The 22,035-nt window shown below is 38.5% G+C and overlaps 1 protein-coding gene across 4 annotated transcripts in view; it reads left to right on the top strand.

The window, feature by feature from the left end:
• The window catches only part of MTUS1 (microtubule associated scaffold protein 1), a 111,010-nt gene that overhangs the window by 869 nt on the left and 88,106 nt on the right, over positions 1-22,035 (top strand). Inside the window, exon 1 of one of the 4 annotated variants that reach the window (XM_081333116.1) lies at positions 1,197-1,355. The exons of the other annotated variants lie outside the window; for them this stretch is intronic. The gene's annotated coding sequence lies outside the window, so the exon portion shown is untranslated. Of the gene's footprint in view, positions 1-1,196; positions 1,356-22,035 lie in introns of those variants that run through there. 4 annotated transcript variants of the gene reach the window in all.

Genomic DNA, 22,035 nt, shown 5'->3' with positions numbered 1-22,035 from the left:
CTGCAGTCTCGGCGAAGTCTTCTGCGGCTGGGCTCAGCGGGTCCTGAGCTCCCGCCGCCGCCGTTCCCTCAGACTGAAGGGGTCAAACGGGAGCGCATAAATTAATAACCCAAGCCATGAATTTCCTTTCCCTCCCCCCCTTTCCCCCGCCAGCTTTCGGCACTGCTAGGGCTTAAGAGCAAAGTTGGCAAGGATGTCACGGCTGGTCAAAGGGCTCCTTGGACTGATCTCTATTGCGCTTGCGCGCAACCGCCAAGTATTTGGAAAGCGACCTGGCCGGGTGTTACAGCTTTTAAAAAAGAGAGAAAAGCAATTTCCTAATCCACTAATAAACGAACGCCCTAATGAGCCTTATTTGAGAGCTGATATACATTAGTGGAGGTATTGTGACCGCTGAGCTTAGAAGGCACCTTTCATTGCTTCCTTTTCCTAAATGACAGAAAGGTCCCGAGAGGAAGGTGAAGCCAAACGATGCCCGCAATTGCCAAAGAAGTGGTTCAGATTTCATCCTCTTCTTGGGCCTCCCTAAAAGCTTTTATTTATTTATCCTGTAAAGCACATCTGCCAAACTTAGATATGCTAAAAGTGCATATGGCTTATTAATTGGTTCTCTCTCGTTTGCTTTTGGTCATTTGATAAAGTTATTCTCATGGTTTTAATGAAAAAGAGTTTGGGTCCGAGAAAGAAAAGTTGAGTTCAAAAGTTCCTGCTTCAACTTCCCCTGTAAAGTGGATCTTTTTCTCTCAAAGGGTGGCTGCTACAAAGAGAAATTATGGTCTGAGTATGAAACATTGGGTTTCATACTAGCGGTGCATTGGGTTCAGTGGCACCACTAAACAATTGAGCAGGTATAACTTCTAGCAAGTTGAGAATTGGTTCTCCTTGTGTGATAACTATGTAAAGATTGAAAGATATGTGATTCTGGTCCTGTAGGTTCTCTTCCCCCCCCCCCCTTTTTGTTGTTGTTAATGCCCTTAATAAAGATTCTGGGCAATTTGGTCTCCTCCTGAAAGATAATTTCCATGTTCCCCATTGTATTCTTACATCAAATTGCTTCTGTGCAGCTTCCTTTCACCTAGGCTAATGAGGATCAGGTTTACTCATTACAATGATAGTCAGGACAGGGTTTGTATTGAACCTGGTTATAATTAACTGATATTGTATCTCTCCCATCCACCCATCCATTTAACATATGCAGGAAAGCTCAGAGGAACACAACAGAATTTTAGAATCAAGAATGAAATTTCTAAAAAGAGACAATTTCAAAGCGACTTGCTTAGGGCTGCAAACTAAGCTTATGAACCAAAATGCAAGGGGAACACTGCTTTGTGTGATGCTCCAGGCTACGGATGAAGGTGTGATTAAGACAAGTGCCTGGGATATGCTTACTTGCTGCAAGTTGAGAGAAATTGTCAGATATGCAGTTTTCTGGATTTCTGAAAAGTGTCAGGCTGCACTCTGCATTTCTTTTACATCCATTGAAATGCCCTTTCTCCTGCAGCAAGGATTCCCAATCTTGGCAATGATAATACACCTGGACTTCAACTTCCAGAATTCTGGGAGCTGAAGTCTATACATTTTAATATTGTCAAGATAGGAAATCCTATCCCACAGAGATGGTTGCATTCTTAACTAAGATCTCCTTTACCATTCTAAGCATTCTGCATTGTGCAGTGTGCAATAGTGAACATAGTAAAGAATAATGACTTCCACTAGGATCCTCACAATTGTACCACACTACAGGTATACTGAAAGGGACGCGGTGGCTCAGTGGGTTAGGAAGCTGAGCTTGTTGATCAGAAGGTCGGCAGTTTGACGGGTCGAATCCCGAGTGCCACGTAACAGAGTGAGCGCCTGTTACTCGTCCCAGCTTCTGCCAACCTAGCAGTTCGAAAGCACATAAAAATGCAAGTAGAAAAATAGGGACCACTACGGTGGGAAGGTAACAGCGTTCCGTGCGCCTTTGGCATCTAGTCATGCCGGCCACATGACCACGGAGACATCCTCGGACAAGCGCTGGCTCTTCGGCTTTGAAATGGAGATGAGCACCGGCCCCTAAATTTGGAAACGACTAGCACGCATGTGTGGGGGAACCTTTACCTTTACAGGTATATTCATTTTGTAGCTGAAGGAGGAGACCAGTGGGGACTTCAGCTGGCCAACAGGGAAGGAAACTGCAGAAGATGCTGCTTCTTCCCCTGCATTTCTTGCTGTGTCTGTTTTCATAGTGAAAAAACCATTAACCATTAACTCTGTGGAGAACCAAGAAAAGCAATTTCTTGATCAACTCAGAAAGTTTGAGTGGTTTGTGAGCGTGAGTGTGTGTTTAAAGATTGGGGAGGCCCAGTGCCACTTGGAGTTTTGATTACCAAACTGAGGTATTTCTGACCAGTGGGAAACTATTTTCCCTATAGTTCCAAAGGAAATCCTGCAAAATTATTTTTGAAAGGTTTCTTCTGGAGAAGTAGTTGAGTTGGAAGCTAACTGGCTTGGCTTACAAAGACTTCTGCAGTTACAGGGTATTGTGGGGAGAAAGAAATCTGGATTGGTGAAGCCCTCGTATGTCTTATACATTAATGTTAATTTGCAAACTTAAACAGACATGCAGTATTCATTATTCTAATATCTAATCATTTTTCTTTGAAAAAAAATACAACTTTAATAATAATGTATCTGAAGAACCACTTGAATACTATCTGCATTGACAAAATCACTATTGGTCAGTTGCAAAAGGCAATTTACTTGGAACAGTTTACATTTTGCAACCATCATCAAATAACATTGGTCTATCCCAGATCCTTGGGCGGGACTCAATAAATAGATAAAAATGGCAAATCTACGCTAAACTTTTGGCTGACTGCGTTCAACAACAATAATAGAAAAAAATTCTTCTGTAGCTTTTAAGATTTACAGATGTCTTTAAAAAGCAAATGAGTTTTGTTCGCAAGTAAAGACAATCTTCTCTTTTCTTTTTTCATTTTTCTGCAGAAGTCTGTAAAAGTACTTTGATAACCTAATATTTGACTCCTTCATAGTTACCTGCCTAATTTAATGACTGGATTCCTAAATTATGTTAAGCCATACTTGGGTTTTGGTGTAGAATTTGGAATCTAGCTATTGTAATCTATACAGTAAACCATAGATATTATAGTATGTAAATAAGGGAGGTTGGTCTTCACTAACTAACCTATTTTTATCCTTTCTGGAAGGGGATATTGCCTTTGATTTTTTTTCTCCTGGTATATTATTTATAGTATCGGTATAGTACACCAAAGTGACTGGAAACATTTCAGTGATAAAAGCATGTAGACTAATGGAATTGATTTTAAAGAATTACAAAAGAAGCCGGTAACATCTGTTTCACTATTCAAGTTTAAGGAACTTAATATTTCTACCATATTTAGGAAGATGTCTACTTGAATCAGTTCATATATTTCCTGACAAGCCAGGTATTGTTCTTTGAACATGGGGGATGGTCTATGAATTTTGAAGCTTATAAAAAAATAAAAGGTCAGAAAGATCTTCAAAGAGAAAAAAGAAAGTCCAGTTGCCTCATGAAAAACCACCTTTGCGACAACCATGACCTGAATGAGTGAAAATCTCCATAGACAAAAGGTCAGAAATCATTGTAGCCCAATTATTAATTTTATCCTTAATAACTAAACACAAATTATTGCAATTGTTCTTGGTCTGTGAATCACTATGGATCCCATAAGACATCAGTGAGCATCGAAAGGGTTCAGAATGTGATTTTTATTTTTCTGTGTGTGGAATTCTAGGAGTTGAAGCCCACACATCTTGAAGTTGCTGAAGTTGAAAAACCTTGCCTTAGATGCAGGGGTAGGCAACCTTGGCTCTTTTATGACTCGTGGACTTCAACTCCCAGAATTCCTGAGTCAGCTGGCTCAGGAATTCTGGGAGTTGAAGTCCACGAGTCATAAAAGAGCCAAGGTTGCCTACCCCTGCCTTAGAGGAACAGTAGCTTGCAAAACAAAAACTTATTCAGACATGCTTAAAACTGATCTTGAACTGTTTGCCTCTTTCTTGTGGGATTAAAATGTAGTACATAAGGCTTTTGCTAGTAGATCAACTGTTTAAATGTGATGACGTCTACCAAATGATCGTGCCTTTTGACTGGTAGTTTGATTAAGCAGCTTTGGAAAAATGCTTAGTTGCTTTGAGTGCTTGTACTTCCTTTTGTTTCTATTTATATAAAACCCTGCTGGCAAAGATACAGGAACCAAAACGAGCACTCACTTTGAATCTGATACCATTGTTTTGAATGACTTCTTGAGGCTCACTAAAAAGTTAAAGGATCGGAAATGATTTTTAAACCCTGTTAGCTTAAAAACACCTATACACTTTGGAGATAGGAAAAACAATAACCTCTGGATTTCATCAGTTTGTTTAAGACAGTAAGTGCCCTGCTTCAGAATACTGGCATTTAAAATGTCACTAAGTTAAATATTTTCAGGCATAACTTGTGAATTTGTAACACTAATTTTATTATTTAAGCCATATTAAAATACAGAATATAAAACATGGAATGTTAATGAGGCCATATGTATACATGGAATAAAAACAGATTTTAAAAAAATGCAAATTAAATTAAATTAAATTAAATCATATTTATACATCACCCCTATAATTAACCCCAATCAGGCCCACATTTTTGGATTTCAATTGAACTGCTTTATTCAGATAAAGGGCTGTGTTATACTGTATGTGATTTTTGAATTCTTATCGCACGTAAAATATGTTTTAATATAAGGATGCCAAGGAAGAAGTTGTGTTAAAATTAATAATACCAACATTGCTGCCATTTCAGTATCTCATAATGTTTGATGTTTGTACTACGTGAGAAGTGTTGCATTCACGTTGTAGGCTAAAGAATGGAACTCAGTTCTGATTAAACATGCTCTTTTCATAATTCTATTTTTATCTATTATTTTTAACAAAGAGTTCCCCCCTTTAGTAAGATGGCCTATATAAATTTGAATAATATAAATAATAAATTATCCAGTTAATGCTTATTTATAAGCTGTGTGTTTCTTGAATACAGTCAGACACCAATATGCCCTGTAATTTGCTTAGTCATGACTTATTTAGCAAAGCACATTGGCTGCCCTCACACAGCACACTTCGAACATGCAGCATTCATAATCACAATTGGTGATTCATACAGCAAGCCAGTTCAAAACAGAACAAGTACATTTTGGCTTTCCATGATGTACATGCTAGCCACAGAGAAGCTGATTTTCAGGTCATATTGATTTGTTGAAAACCATGTGCAAACTGTGGTTCTAAAAAGACCAGATTAGACATGGAGCTAAATGTGAATAATGCTCAACAGAAACATTACATTCTGGTTGAACATACAATTGTTGCTGTTTTTTATTGAGTTTTTGCTGAAATATGAAAAATATATTGGATGTCCCCAGTATTTCTCACTAATACAGTGAGAAATTATCCATATTTTCTCCCAATTTTATCTAAATCAAGCTGTCTTCTATGTTGCTTAAGAAATATCACCTGTGGTATATGTGACATTGTTTTCTGGATGGATGCCAAACTGATAAATTGTCAGTTTGCATATTACTGGATTGTTCAACAATATCAACACCATTTTTACAGGAAACAGTGAGTCTGATTTCCAAGTATGAATTAGCCACATGCTGCTAACAGATTTCTCTTCCAACATTTCAAAGATCTAAAGCAAAGCCTTGTCAAGATTTGCTTCCTTCCTTTGAAACAAATCAAAATTAAGTACTACATTATTACAATTTAGATAAAATTGGGAGAAAATACGGATAATTTCTCACTGTATTACTTCTCTATCCAGTCCATTTAAACTGGCTAATGTTCAGAATCACTGAATTTTGTGTAGGTTTTAATTGGGATTAGTAAACAAGAATGATTCTGTATATTTGCTGTTTTCAGTACTGTTATCTCGCAACTGATTTAGTTTAGCCTATTATAGCCCTTGCTATCACCATATTCAAACTAAGATCTTATGTATGAAACAGTTGCCCCTGCAGCAGACTGGCAAGAATGTCAGCCAGCACCCAGCCTTTTCCTGCCCTTGCCCTTAGCTTGCCACATGATGGGGTTTTTTTCCTGTGATTATTTCAAACAAATCCCACAATCCATTTGAGAAACAATACCAAAATTGTCCTTCTACTTAGTTTAGTGATATTGATGGGATGGTCCTGAGTGATCAGCGTTAACACAGAAGGGCAGAGGTGGAAGGTGAAATGCAAGTAGAGTTTGCAGCAATGGAAAATAGGTTGTCACTAATTACAGAATTGTTTTTCCAGCCGCTTCTTCTGTGTAGTAGTTGAGACGGTTTCTTTTGAAGAGCAGTGATGATGTGGGTGCAGAGAGATGCAGCGCAGGCATAAATGATTTTGTGAAATTTGCTCAAATTAAAGAAAATGTGATTGAAAAGTAGGAACCTCTTCATTTTAAAATGTTGCAAATGAATGACAGACTCAACAACATGTTAAATTGATCATCGAGCTTTTCATTCCCCACTTAATATTATTTAGGGCAGTATTTTCCCTTAATTTGGTAAACTTGTCTGTGTTTTCTTTCACATCCTAATAGATGTTCCCTGCCTTGGCTTTGGTGATGCCAGCTTTTGAATGAGAATATTGTCCTCCTTTTTTACAAGCTTATCAGCTTAAAACATTTTTTCATTCGACATTTTCATAAACATTCTGCAACTAATTAAAAATGTTAACACTGTTGAGAGCATTATTAATTAAATAACATAAAGCAATGTATCCCTAGTCTTCCTTCCTTTCTCCATCTTTTTCATGTAGCATCCCAAAATCTGATTTCTTGATTTTTTTTTAAATTCTATGGTTGTTTCTATAATGGCATTTGGTTTTCTTGACAGACTGGATGACTGACAATCTCCATTTGTTTACTTTTTGTTCATGAATGAATTGGAAAATCCTTTTTTAATTTGAAGGAAAATAATTATTATTTTTATCACTCAAAATAGTGTGCATTTTCTTCATTCGCCCCTATATTTTTATAATTTAATCACATTTCTGCCTTTGTTTACAAGTAAATCTTTTCTCCTGCTTCTTACTGAAATTTCTAAAATGATAACAGATTTACATTCTTTGATATTCATCCAATATCAAATATTCATATCAAGTATGTGTATAATACACTAGAAACTTATTTTCAAAAGGATAGAAAAGGTTAGATTAAAATATTGGATCAATTTTTTTTAAAGTTTTAAGGAGTCATTTAGCAAATAACTCTCAAAACTGTATATTGGATTGTTCCCAGTTTACTAGAAAACATTCATATAAAAGTTTATGAAATCATTCTTCAAATAAGTATATCTCTACTGTATATCAACAGCTTAGAAAGTGTTTGTTATCCATACACTCGTTACTAAGTGTGTTGAATAAGGACAGATTACTATGTAAGCTCTTGCTTATGATGGCTATATTATTGGCTTTGATTGTAGTTCCTACAGTCAAACAATCTCTTTTTTTAATTGTTATAACTCATTTTACTGAAACCAGGAATTTTGTTCACATATAGATACATTGATGTTTCACTCAAATGGAACTGTCTACTGTAACTTAAGGACTCTATAGTTCCATATGCCTGAAAATCAATGTATAGGTAAGCCTTGAGCAGTTGCTTAGTGATTGTTTGAATTTACCAGTTACCTGAAAAGGGGGATTTATGACCCAGATCCAGAGTTCCAACAGTTGCTTCCTCCCAGTGGTCACATGGTTGCACTTTGGGTGTTCACCATCCATGCCATATTTATGGCAATTTGTAGCGTCACTCAATCACATGACTGCTTTTTATGATGGTTTTGTCAAAACCCAGCATTTATTTCTGGTTTTCAGCAAAACCTTACCATAGCAAACAATGGGTTTGATTAATGACTGCCATAAAAACATTGAAAAAAATGGATGACCTGTTACAAACATTATGACTTATAACTAGAATGGGCAGGTTCCACTATGGTCATAATCCAAGGACTACCTGTTGACTATAAGTGGTCAACATTTATATTCATTTCTATTGTATGAAACTTCATAGAATAAGTAATAAATCCTGTTATAGTCAATTATTAATTCCCAAACACTTCTGTCAAATTCAGTTATTTTTTATATTCATGTTATCCAAAATTAATTTGAATAATTATAATTAATTATTTCCATTTTCACAATGAATTACTATTTCACATATAGATAATGCTTTGATCTAAAATAGCATTGTAAAGTTTTGATATTTTTATATTTAGATTGCTTAATAAAAGTGGTACATATTAAATCAGATATTACAAAATCAATACCTAGAGAGGTATGTGAGAATTTCTGTGTCTTAAGATTGCTCATTCAAGTTTTACTTATTATATTAAGATCTTCATGACCTCTCTTCTCCCATATTTAATAAACTTAGTAAGCAATATAATATGACATAAACATACCAGCATTTTACTTTGTTCAATGAATGAATGAATCTTTATTGTCAAGTACAACCATGTATACATTGAGATTGGCTGAGCCTCCCTTCGTGCCCCCACCCCCAACTTACAGTGACACAAACCCTCCATCTTATTACACTATGTGAGCTAATTGCACAACGCACCGGCCTCACAAGTCAATTATGCATAAAGTTTATAAAATTATTTCCCATTCAAAAGCCTAACAGCCCATGGATAAAAGTTGTTCTTCAGCCTGTTGGTACGGCTGGCTATACTCCTATATCTCCTACCCAATGGTAAGAGAGTAAAGAGATACCGTCCAGGGTGTGAGTCATCCCTGAGAATTTTCCTCACTCTTCCAAGGCAGTGAGCCCTGGCGATGTCATCCAGTGGTGTCAGGGGACAGCCCACAATGTCTTGTGCTGTGCTCACCATCCTCTGTAATACTTTCCTATCCGCGGCTGTCAGACCAGCATATCAAACCACAATACCATACGAGAGGATGCTCTCTATAGTAGACCGGTAAAAGAGGGTCATAAGCTGTTGTTCTACCCTGTTCTTCCGCAAGACCCTGAGAAAGTGAAGTCTCTGTTGGGCCTTTCTGGCCACCTGGGTTGTATTAACTTTCCAGGTCAGATCTTTGCAGAGGTAGACTCCCAGAAATTTAAAGGAGGAAACTCCTTTATAGGTTATAGGTTTTATTTACTCTTTGGAGGTTTGTCTGTTAGAAAATAATGGATTTTATGGGGAATCTTTTTTCAGTTAGTGAGCAATAGATGGCTGCAGAGTTAAATTAGCAGATTGCAGTCCCATCTCCTTTGGTAGATTTAAAACTCTGCAGAATTTTGTTTAAAAAAAACAGAAAATAATAACCAATATCATTGGGTCAAGCTCTATGATTTCATTGTAGCAGTTCCTAGGTCCCTTATCCCACATTCAAAATTTTTAATTTATGCTACTGAAGTTCATGATACAGTATTCTGCTATTCGACTTTATTATATTGCTTGAAATATTTCTTGAGATTTTTCTTCTCTATTCCTATGTACACGCATTGCTGTTGATTATAACTCCAAGTGCCATAATGTAAAGACAGTTGGTAGTTATCAACATGGCTATTTGCTAAAGCTGAATTAAACTGATTATGGCAAAGTGTACGTTGTAGCTGTTTGACATATGAAATTATACACCTGTTCTGCACACTTATCTGCAATGCTGGTGGAACTCAAAGTAAAAATTGCATGAGACATTTTACAGTGTAATTAAATAAAGGTAGGCTAAGCATACTGATGGCAGAGTGAGAGATTCTGTAGAGGTCATTCAGTAATACCCATGGAAGTTATATTTAGGTCTCATGTATAACAGAGTCCAGTTAGAGTAAAGCTGCTATTAATATAGTTAAGTTATTTATATGCAACATGAGGGACTAGCCAGTTCTGTAGTAAGAAGATAGTAATATTGCTTCTCCCAGTCTCCTAGTCACCGATTCAAGAATCACTTGAATTATTCCTTTGCCACTACTACTTGACACTATGATTATGGTTATTTATGAATGTGAACAATCAGGCTAAACAGTAAAATACAACTTGTTTAGCAAGCTTTCTACAGCCTTACAAAATGAACTTCTGCTTGTTGGCTTGCTAAGAAAAACACTGTTCATGTAAATTGTTTGTATGAAGAATAAATGTAGCTTAGTGAATTAAGGACCTATGTGGTGTTTCTCAACCTTATCAACCTTAGGCTCTGTGGACTCCAAGTCCCAGAATTCCCCAGTCAGCATATTTAAACTTGCTAAGATTGAGAAACTGACCTAATATTTTGCAAATATATAAAGTAGTTGTGGATATTTTACTCAGATATGATATCTGTGCAAAATAGGCATGAGCAGATTTCTGATATAGTCTCATATTCTTGAACAATCTAAAATCTACCAGTCAGAGACCGGTACAAACAGGATATGGCTGAGATTAAATAATGCTGAGCCAAGAACCTGTTCTGAATCCTAGAATTAAATGTTCAAAGTCATTAAGTACTAAAGCCTGATGGTTGCTCTTATTAAATCAACAAGACTTGTTTACTCCCAGTTTTACACTATATTATATTTGCAAATTTGGAAAAGACTGTTGGGTTATGATATTTATTAAATTTATATGCTGACCACCTCACTGTTGAAGTGACTGTATAGTATTGTAAGTAAATGGATCTGCACATGGAATCTGGGACAAATCTATGAAAAAGATGGGTTTTCCTCTGACCCACATCTGAGATCTATGAGAGATGAGTGTTATGGTAATAATAAACAATCAGAATAATAAACAATAAACAGAAATAGAGATCTGTTTTTTTATGTGACCCACCAGTATATGTACATCATTAATGATCTGACACCATCTTATGATAGCAAGTTGGAGTGAGGACTACTGTATATTGCTAATACATAGTCTTCAAATACCATTAGAAGAGGAAATAGATTTGCTCCTTAAAAGGGCAGGACCAGAACAAATGGGTTAAAAGTAAAGGAAAGAGATTCAAGTTAGTCTCAAGAGGAACATGCTGACTGTACAAATGGTCAGAACCTAGACACACTTTCACAACTGGAAGCGTTCAAGTAGGGGTTGGATGGCTATCCATGAAAGATGTAATGGGCCCTGCAATGATGAACAGGGTATTGAATTAGATGACCTCTAAGGTATCTTACAAATTTTATTATTCTGTAACTCTAATAAGGACCTGACGTGTAAAACTATGTTAGGTAATACCTAATTAAATAAGGATGAGAACTATAAAACAAAAATTATTTTTAATGAATCCAGCAGTATATTAATACTTTTAAATTCCAGGATCTTGAGATTTAAAATGCATAAAGCAAGCAGTTGTGCGCTCTGATTTACAAAAAGTACTGAAGAAGTTATGTTAAGACTGAAACAAAATAGAACTCAGTTAAACCTATCATCTTGCCTCTCTATTTAAAGGAGAGTTTGAAATTTGACTAGAGAGGTTTATTGTGTTGGTCAACTTCAGTTGATGCTTGCCTACATTGGATGTAATTTTGAGAGCAATGAATAGTACATAGTGGATTGGGAACAGGATTGCAATACAAGTGACTGAAGGTATGAATGAGACCTAACTAATTCAATGGGTCTTTAAGTGACATTCCTGCTGTAGAATTTTTAGGTAAAGCAGGGCCTTCTGTGACCCATCTGTTTGTAATGTGTTGCATGCATTGTACATTGAAAAAAAAAGGTCAGGCTTCAATCTTGTTGTATCTGCCATTTGATGCTCTCCTCTCAAACTTAATACCCCTACATGAGAGGTTTATACATTATATATTACTACATTATAGTAGCACTATGTTTGTAATGGATTATTTCCTCCATCCAAGAGTCCTGAAAATCATACCAGACAATTATGAACCTAATTAGAATATTGGGGTTTTCTAGGCAGAAGGAATAATATTAAGTAGGTGGAATGTATAGATGTCTAGACAAGATGGTTGGCACACAAAACAAATAAATATGTAAGTGTGAGGTTGCATGCAAAATCTCACTGAATTAACTATTTTTAATTTACTTTTGGTGGGAAGTGGGGGCTCATGATCTATCAGTTCTTCTAACGGGCATACATTTGAAAATGTAAGTCAGAATTTCTTCCAATCACTTGTTGTTAGTTGCGAAGTTGTGTCTGACCCATCGCGACCCCATGGCCAACGTTCCTCCAGGCCTTCCTGTCCTCTACCATCTTCTGGAGTCCATTTAAGCTCACACTTACTGCTTCAGTAACTCCATCCAGCCACCTCATTCTCTATCGTCCCCTTCTTCTCTTGCCCTCAGTCTTTCCCAGCATTAGGCTCTTCTCCAGTGAGTCCTTCCTTCTCATTAGGTGGCCAAAGTATTTGAGTTTCAACTTCAGGATCTGGCCTTCTAAAGAGCAGTCGGGGTTGATCTCCTCTAGGACTGACCGGTTTGATCGCCTTGCAGTCCAAGGGACTCGCAGGAGTCTTCTCCAGCACCATAGTTCAAAGGCCTCAATTCTTTGGCGTTCAGCCTTTCTTATGGTCCAACTTTCACAGCCCTACATTGCAACTGGGAAAACCTTCCAATCACTAGCAGTTACAAAAGAAGAGCATAAATCAAAACTCAAGGTTCAGTTTTGTGATAGTTATAGGAATCTTACTTGTTTAAATCATCTTCTGGGTGTAGAAGAAAGGAAAGTGCATGTTCAAAATTGAAAATGATTTTATTTTATTTTATTGTAGTTTATATGCCTTAAGAGCCCATTCTTGACTATTTTATGCTGGAAAATAAAATGGATATCCTCTTTTCCATTAATGAGCAATAGTAGCCAAACATACCTCAATTTTTAAGGAGATAACTAGCACTCAGTCTTGAACTTTATATATAATTCTGTCGGTAAGAAAGAACTGTTAAAATAATTGCTACAATTGTCTGAGACCAAGAATGTAAACGCTGCACAATGTCCTCCGCCTCTTACATGTGTAATGGGCTGTTCACTTTATCAAGCTGTTCTTTCTATATGTAAAATAGCAGAATTAGTTGCTGCTGGAGACTATTGGATATCTATGTGTCACATCCTTACTTAAAAGCCATGAAAGGCTTTGCAAGAATTACTGGACCTTATATTGCTGGCAGAAAAGTAGCCCTTTATGTAGGGTTGGCAGCAAATCCCAGGAAAATTCTTCTGCTAGAAAAAAAGTTATTATATTCTGCCTTGTTACTGCTGCACTACTGAACTGCCGAATCCACCCTGTCTCATGAGAGGAGCCTTTGTAACAGGGAAAAAAATCTACATTTTTCTTGCTCTAGTTTTTTTGTAATGTACTGAAGCATGTTAGGAATAAAATCTACAAACTGGAGAGTAGTTAAACAAATACAGGGAAGAAAAGGGAAGATGAGGAGAAAAGGAAAATATTACCGTAAAATTACTCATTTTTAAATGTTGATATTGGATTCATTCATTTGTTCCTGGTTTAATTTTGGAGCCTAATTTCACTACAGAGTACACTACAATACTTCTGTTTCATCTGTCATGAATTTTATTTCTTTATTTAATAAAATTATGAAAACTATTGTCTGTATTTTTTCTACATCTTCTTAGGAAATTTTCATGAAACCAGACATTGGGAAAATAATTTTAATACTATGATTACTAAGACAATATATAGGCCTTAGGAATTAGGCAGTTTAATACATAATGTCATTGTAAATAAATATTCTTGAGATGTCTTATTCCTGGTTCTTCAAATTAATAAAAGTCAGCATATTGAATAGAATGAATATAAATATCTAAAACTGGCTAGCAACTAATTTGTTTTAGAATTCTTACACAAAAGATACTTTAAGCATCTCTTGTCCTTACAGCTGCCAAGAAAAAAATTGGTAATTCCACCAATTGAGGAAATTTGAAAGTCTACAAAATCAGCACATTAGAGGTTTTCTGAATGAATTGGTATATATGATATTGATAGGTTTATCCCTTGACACATTAATTTAGAGGGCAAGTCATAAAATCAATGTCTGATCATTCAAATCTCCAAGATACAGGGAAAATTCCATGTTAATCCTTTGAACGTTTACGAGAAGTAAATTTATTCATTAGATTCTAGTTTATCAAAACTGAATAAGCAGTTTACATGAAATAGATTCATAAAGCCAAATAAAATGCATTATAGGTGCAAGATTCTGACCAGTCATTGATCAAATAATTGTTTTATTACCATTTATTGTACTTGTACACATGGATGGTAGCTAACTGACCTAATTGCTAAATGAGGAGTGATTGTACATAGCTACACTTTTTAAAGCAAAATTACTTATATGGTTTACATAATGTAGTAAATGATACTACTGCTGTTAATTCTAATAACTATAATTCCTCAGTACTATTGCCCCAAATTGCATGTACACCTGCCTGAGTGTCCTTTGTTATCTTGTAGTATTCCTAATTGGTGATATTTGCGTTCATTTGGTCTACGTTTTAGATAACAGCAACATGTATACTTGCTAATCTGTGTTGTGGTTGAGGATAGCATATTATCATGTAATGGATTTAGGTTATTATTAATGTGAAGAGCCTTATCTACAATTTCAATTTGTGATTAGTCCTATGATTATTACTTTAGCTTTGACTGCATATGTGATACAAGCTGAAAAATAGGCTAATATATTGTTAATTTCTCTTTCTAACCCCAGATACAGAACCAGGTGAGTACTAGTATGCTTTCTGGAAGAAATAAAATGTGAGAGTGTTGGTAATACCCTTTAAGTTCCATTGCAATACTACAATTTTACCTTCTTATATCTTGATTTTCGTTTGCTAAAGTAAAAGAGAATTGAATTAATGGGATGTTAGAAATACCATGTCAGAAAATCTTATACCTAATAAGAGCACATTGGGGAGTGAAGATTTAAAACCTGTAGTAGACTATATTAGGAAAATCATACACATTAAGCATTAATACAAAATTAATTCAATTTCACATGGTCATTCACAATGCAATTTCTTAGTCGTATGTACTGTAGCATTAAATTCCTTGGATTATAGTCACTTAATTACTTGCCTAGAAGTAAGTGTAGGCTCCCTTGAGATTAATGAGATTTCTGGGTAGTTCTGATTAGAATTAAATTGTTGCTGCCATTATGCATTGAATGATACATACTGTGGATGCTCAGTGACCATGTAGACATATTTTTCTCTAGGTTGCTCTGCCATTATGAGAATATGAAAATACTTGATAGGCACCTATGAATCAAAACACAGCAAATGTTTTCTGGCTACATTGTTCTCATTTGAAAAGCTTTTTTTGTTTTTAGATCAAATAATACAACATTTTGGGTACTTGTAAGATAGCTAGAGGGGATGCAATGGCTCAGTGGTTAAAGATGCTGACCTTGTCAGCTGGAAAGCTGACTGCCTGGGTTCAAGACCCAAGTACTGTGCAATAGTGTCAGCTCCCATTACTTGCCACAGCTTCTGCCAACCTAGCAGTTCAAAAAAATGCAAATGTGAGTAGACAAATAGGTACAGCTTCAGTGGGAAGGTAACAGCATTCTGTGCACCTTAGCGTCCAGTCATGCTGACCACATGACCATGGGAGTGTCTTTGGTTCCCTCAACTAAGAAACAGATGAGCACCGCCCCCTAGAGTCAGACATGACTGGACAGTGGAAACTTTTACCTTTACCTTTGTCTTTTAAGATCCATTTTGAAAATGCCAATAACAGTGAAGGATGGATGATAAACTCCATTTATGTTTTTTTAAAACTGCAAGATTTCTCTGACTTAGAATATGGCTTCTGATATCAACTTGCATCTTACAATTGTTTTAAACAACTACTTTAGTATGATTTTTTAAAACAATATTTGGATTGCTTTTTGGCTTATATAGATTCCCAGTGTTTGTAGTCTAAATTCAAAAATCATTTCTTAAGATTTAAAGAAGAAAACATCTCCTCCTCTGGCCCTCCCAAATAATTAGCTTGACTATAGCTAATTATATACAGTACAATAATAGGCTATGATGTTTCCTAGTTTGTGCAATGAAATGTCTGCAAGAAAACAACCAAGCTCAGAGAGTACCAAAGATCCCTCATTACAACACTGAGCTACAAATATTCTCCTTTATTGGTACTATAGGTTATAGCAGGGGTCCCCACTACCAAACCATGGCCTATTTGCAACTGGGCCACATGAGTGGCGAGCTGTGGCACATGCGCACACGGCTCAACTTATGCAAGTGGCGGGTCGATGCACGTGCATAATATCCTTTGCATGTCCACTCTGGTTGCTATGCTAGAACAGGGCTTTTAAACCAGTGGTACTGGTACCACCTGTGGTACATTGGCACCTGGCACGTGGTACACGGCCATCCTAGAAAAGTAGCGGGGAACGGGAATGAGCTGAACTGGTGGCAGCACTGCACTAGCCTGAGTGACAGATGGCTGGAGCTGCAGGGCTGTCAGGGCTCAGCAGAAGCGCCAGGATCAGTGCCGCTTTCCAGCTGATCGGCACTTCGGGGCTGTCAGGGCTCAGTGGAAGTGCCAGGATCAGCGCCAGGCTCCAGCTGGAGCTCGGCGCTGATCCTGGCGCTTCTGCTGAGCCCAGAAGAAGCACCGATCAGCTGGAATGTGGCAGGGTCTTGTGATTTATATTCAGATGCTTGGCAACTGATTCATATTTATGACGGTCACAGTGTCCCAGGATCATGTGAAGTGACCAAAACCTGCTGCAACCACCCAGCAGATGGGAGGGGGAAATAAAAACCAAACTCCCCCCCACCCCACCCCCGCTGCCAATCCTCAACAGAAATGCTCACAACAATGACAACCTTGGACAGGAGGAAGAACGCCACCAGGCGGGCAGGTGTCTTGCTTGGCTGTGGCTTGGGGGGCACTTTCAGTGCCATTGTAACTTCAGATAGTCACTAAACGAACTGTTGTAAGTCGACTACCTGTATTTTATTGCTTTTTTCCTCTTTTTTTTTGGTCAGGTTTTTGACACCTTGCTAGGTGACTGGTAGTACTCGGATGTTGCCATATCCTAAAAGTGGTACAATGGGTGAAAAGGTTGAAAAGCCCTGTGCTAGAAGACACCTTCTAGGTTTAATTTCCTGAAGCTTAGCAAACATTTCCTAGGAAAATTCCATCTGTAAGGAGACAACTAATAGCACTTTCCTTGAATAAATCTGTAAACAAATACTACACAATTACCGTATATACTGGAGTATAAGCCGAATTTTTCAGCCCATTTTTTGGGCTGAAAAATTCCACTTCGGCTTATACTCCAGTCAACAAAAAAACTTACCAAGGACTTGTGCGCGGCCGAGGCTTTGGTGCTTCCGGGATCGCGCGCACCTCTCCCAAGCCACCGCCGTCCGGAGACCTGCCGAGGTTTGGGGAGGTGCGCGCGCACCTCCCCAAACCTCCCCAAACTTCGGCAGGTCTCCGGACGGCGGCGGCTTGGGAGAGATGCGCGCGATCCTGGAAGCACCGAAGCCTCGGCCGCGCGCAAGTCCTCGGTAAGCTCCGGGCGGTCACTTGCTTCGCGTCTCCTGAGGGAAGGGGGGGCGACTGGAGCGGGCGTGTTTCCTCGCCTGCTGGGCGCCGCGATTTGCCCGGGGAACGCGCGGGCCCCGAATGGCAGCGTGGAGCGAGGAAGCGGACAGCCAGGGCTTCCCCGAGAGCCGCGGCCACACAGGGTATTCCTGTGTATTCAGGCTTGCAAAATGGCGGATCGAGCCTCTGCTGGCGGCAGAGGCTTGCAGAGCGCGGATCCAGCCTCCGCCGGCGGCGGAGGCTTGCAGAACGGCGGATCGGCTTATACTCGAGTCAATAACTTTTTCCAGTTTTTGGGGGTGAAATTGGGGGTCTCGGCTTATACTCGAGTCGGCTTATACTCAAGTATATACGTAGAATATGAGTTTGGACTTGGACTAAAAAAAATTATAGATTAAAACACCATTATATATTGGAGATAGTAGCCCCTTAACAATTACCCATAAGTTGCTATTAATGGAATATTTAGAGATAATTCCTGGTGTGGATTTCCAGAATTATATTATGGCCACGCTGAGAAATCTATACCGGTTTCCAATTATTTTTCCAGACAATTCCAGGGAGTGGTTCTAATAGCTTGGAGCCAGACTACCTGAAATGTCACCTCACATATTATGAATCTGTGACCAGTAAGATATGCACGAGATGCGTTTTTAGAAATATATATTTTGGAATACTTTTTCTCAGATATTTTCAAGATATGGAATGTTCACTATTTACAGACAAATAGTTAAGATTTACCTATTTAACCAAGCCTTTTAAATTGTTTTATGTTTATTTTAATGATTATATCTTTTACAATTTTGTGTTAGCTACATTGTTTATTCTGGTGCAATTTTTTTAAAAAAAGATATAAATCAAGTAAACAGTTAACAGTGTAGCCACAGACTGAAAAATAGTGATTAACCACAGAAATATGCAGAGCTCTTGCATTGTTGAGAGGAACTTTTCGAATGCAGTCATGGATGTCTTATCAAAATAAAGTTTCAGTGAATTCAGAGGAATTTCTTTCTTTCAAATAACTAAACAGTATTAGATGGTAGTTTAACTCTGCTGTTTTTAAAATACTCTTTTTTGTCCTGTTATTCTTCACTGATGACAAAAGCACAACTGAAACGTGTATTAAAAAATCAAGATTCTTGAAGTAAGTCATCCTTCCCATGAAAGTCATTTACAAAATATAATGTTTTAGGGATAATAGAAAGGAGAGGAACATCAAAGTAATACTTTCTGCTTAATAAAAGTATCTTCAGTTTCTCCAACCAAGAGAATTTCTATCAGTTTTTGGCAAAGAATTATGTACACCATGAACTAGAACAGTTAATGAGTTTTATTTTTTGCATCTGCAGAAACATGAAATGTCACTCTTAATTTTTTTTATTAGATCATATCTGAAATATTTACTATTGTGAGAAGCTGGAGAGCAGGATGTTCTTAGCTCTAAGCTATGGAGTTGGTTAGGTCCTTTTCTCAAGACATGTAATCCAGGACAGGTATGAAAAGTAGAGGAATCCTTTCTTTTTTTAGCAAATCGGAACACTCAAGTTTTGAGTATTGCCTGTCCATCTTTTTCTTTGAATCTGGAAAGGCAGAATTTTTGAATTCCAGATAATAATTGTTCTGCTATATTCTGCGGGGTCAGACCATGCCTGCTTCTACTTTGGGACACCTTACTTTTAAGTAAGATTTAGAGAAACTGAAAGAATGGCAGGGAAAGGCAACAAGGAATTGAAAAGTAATGCTTATATCATGAGAGTGGGAAGTGGACATGATTAACTTTTGAGAGAAGGCAGCTGAGATCAAGAGTGAGAAGATGCTTAAAAAAATGGTAAAGGTTTCCTCTATCCAGTCATGTGCTCATTTCTGTTTCCTAACCAAGGGGCCCAGTTTTGTCCAAAGACACTTCTGTGGTCATGTGGCCAGCATGATTATATGCTGCTGCTACCTTCCCACAGAAGTCGTATCTATTTATCTAATAACATTTGAATGCTTTCAAACTGCTGGTTTGACAGAAGCTTTGCATGAATGGGAGCTCACCCCTTCATTCAGTGCTTGGGTCTCAAACTTCCAACCTTCCAGGTGGCAAGCCCAGTGTCTTAACCACAAGGCCAGGGCTTTTCAACCTTTTCACCCATTGTACTACTTTTAGGATAAGGCAATATCCGAGTACCACCAGTCGCCCAGCAAGGTGTCAAAAACGTGACCCAAAAAAAGGAAAAAAATGATAGAGTATAGGTAGTCTTCGACTTACAATAATTTGCTTAGTGACTGTTCAAAGTTACAATGGCACTGAAAAAAGTGACTTATGACTGTATCAGCTGTAGCCCGATGCTGATCCTGGGCTTGCGGAAAATATGCTACTTGCTAAGTGAAGCCCCAGGATCAGCTGTAGCCCAGCGCTGATCCTGGGGCTTCACTTAGCAAGCAGCATGTTTTCCGCAAGCGAGTTGGGCAGGACCTCAGGATCAGTGCCGGGCTATAGCTGATACAGCTGCCCAGAAGCGCGGATGTGCGTATGTACTCACACCTTGTGCCAACTTTGTGCGTGTGTACTCACACCTTGTGCCACCATTGCTGCGAACATTGTGCAGGGGGACAGCAGCACCACTAGTATCATGCGAGTGGCAGTATTGTCGCGAACCTTCTACGGGCAGTGTTAGCATCGCGAGTGGCATGTGGGCCGCGGAGCAATCCTCACATGGGGGCAGCGGCGTGAGCCTCATGCCAGGGCAGCATTACTGCGGGCTGCAGCACGATCCTTGCTTGGGGGCAGTGGCATGATCCTTTCACCTGGGCGACATTGCTGTGGGCTGTGGCCTGATCCTAGCACTGGTGGTAGCATTGCTGTGAGCCTGGCGGCGGCAACACAGGCCTCACATAGACGCTGCTGTCGCTGAGAGGCTTGTGCGCATGCTCACAGCCCCATTTTGCCCCATTTTACGAATTTCTCTTGCCATGTTTGTTCAGTGAATCCCTGCAGTTGTTAAGTTAGTCCCAGAGTTGTTTAACTGAATCTGGCTTGACTTTGCTTCTCAAAGGTTGCAAAAGGGGATCACGTGTTCCCCCCAGGACAGTGTAACTTGCAAGCAGCATGTTTTCCACAAGCAAGTCAGCTGGGCAGGAGCCCAGCATCGGCACCAGGCTATAGCTGATCTGCACTTCTGGGTGGCTCTGCAGAAGCGCGGCTCAGCTGTAGCTGCAAACGCCGAACCTGGGCTCCTGCCCAGCTCACTTGTTTGTGCTTCTGGAAAATATGCTGCTCGATAACTGAAGCTCCAGGATCAGCGCTGGGCTACAGCTGATCCACACTTCTGGGTGGCTGTATCAGCTGTAGCCCCACTACAATTAGCTAGGGCTCACATACCACCAACCAGGTGCTAAAGTACCACCTGTGGTACACGTACCACGGGTTGAAAAGCCCTACACTAGGCCACTGTGCCATGCTAGCACCTTCCAAATACCTAAAGGATTGTTCTAGGTTGAATAAACAGAGGGATAGTTTCAAGATCAGGTGAAGTGATAATATCACTTTATACTGAATTGGTAAAACCACACTTGGAATACTCCATCCAGTTCTGCTCACCACAATACAAAAAGACGTTGAGACCTTATAAAGAGGGCAGTGAAGAGCAACAAAGATGATAAGAGGTCTGGAGGCTAACCCATAAAATGAACAACTGGGGGAACTAGGTACATCTAGTTTAATAAAGTGAATAACTAGGGGTGATATGATAGCTGTCTTTCAATATTTGAGGGACTATTACAGAGAACAAAAGATCCATCTATTCTCCAAAGCACCTGAGGGCAAAACAAGAAGTAACAGGTGGAAGATCATTAAAGAGATATCCAACCTAGAACTAAGAAAAAACTTATTGACAGTGAGAACAAATTAATCAGTGGAACAGCTTGCCTTCAAAATGTCATGGGTGTTCTATCACTGGAGGTTTTCAAGAAAAGATTAGACATCCATTTGTCCGGAATAATAAAGGATCTCCTGAATGAGCATGGAGCTGGATTAGAAGACCTCAAAGATCCCTTCCAACCCTATTATACTACGTTATTGAAAAGGAAAGAGCTGTTACAAGAAAAAGATCGATTGCTTAAGGTTGAAACTAGAGAGCCACTGGTGAGGAATGCTTTAATTTCTGCTTCTATGGTAGTCTTCAATTTACAACTGTTCATTTAATGATGGTTCAAAGTTATGACAGCCTTGGAAAATGCACTTTATTACCTGTAGTTCCACTTACAACTGTTGCACCACCCCCACAATCATGTGATCACAATTCAGGCACTGGCAACTGGCTTTCACTTAAAATGAGTTTCAGCATCCTGCGGACATGTGATCGCGATTAGTGATTGGCAAAAAATATCCATTGGGAAACCTAGTTTAGGTGGTGATTTGCTTCACCACCACAGCAAAAATGGTCATAAAATCAGGTCTGTCAATGTAATGATTCAACTTATAACCATACTAACTTAAAACCAAAATCCCATATTGGT

This window comes from Vipera berus, assembly GCF_964194415.1.
Source record: "Vipera berus genome assembly, chromosome: 7".
Classification (NCBI taxonomy): Eukaryota; Metazoa; Chordata; class Lepidosauria; order Squamata; family Viperidae; genus Vipera; species Vipera berus.
The sequence above is the reverse complement of the archived record's forward strand: the minus strand, read 5'-3'. Positions and strand labels throughout refer to the sequence as shown.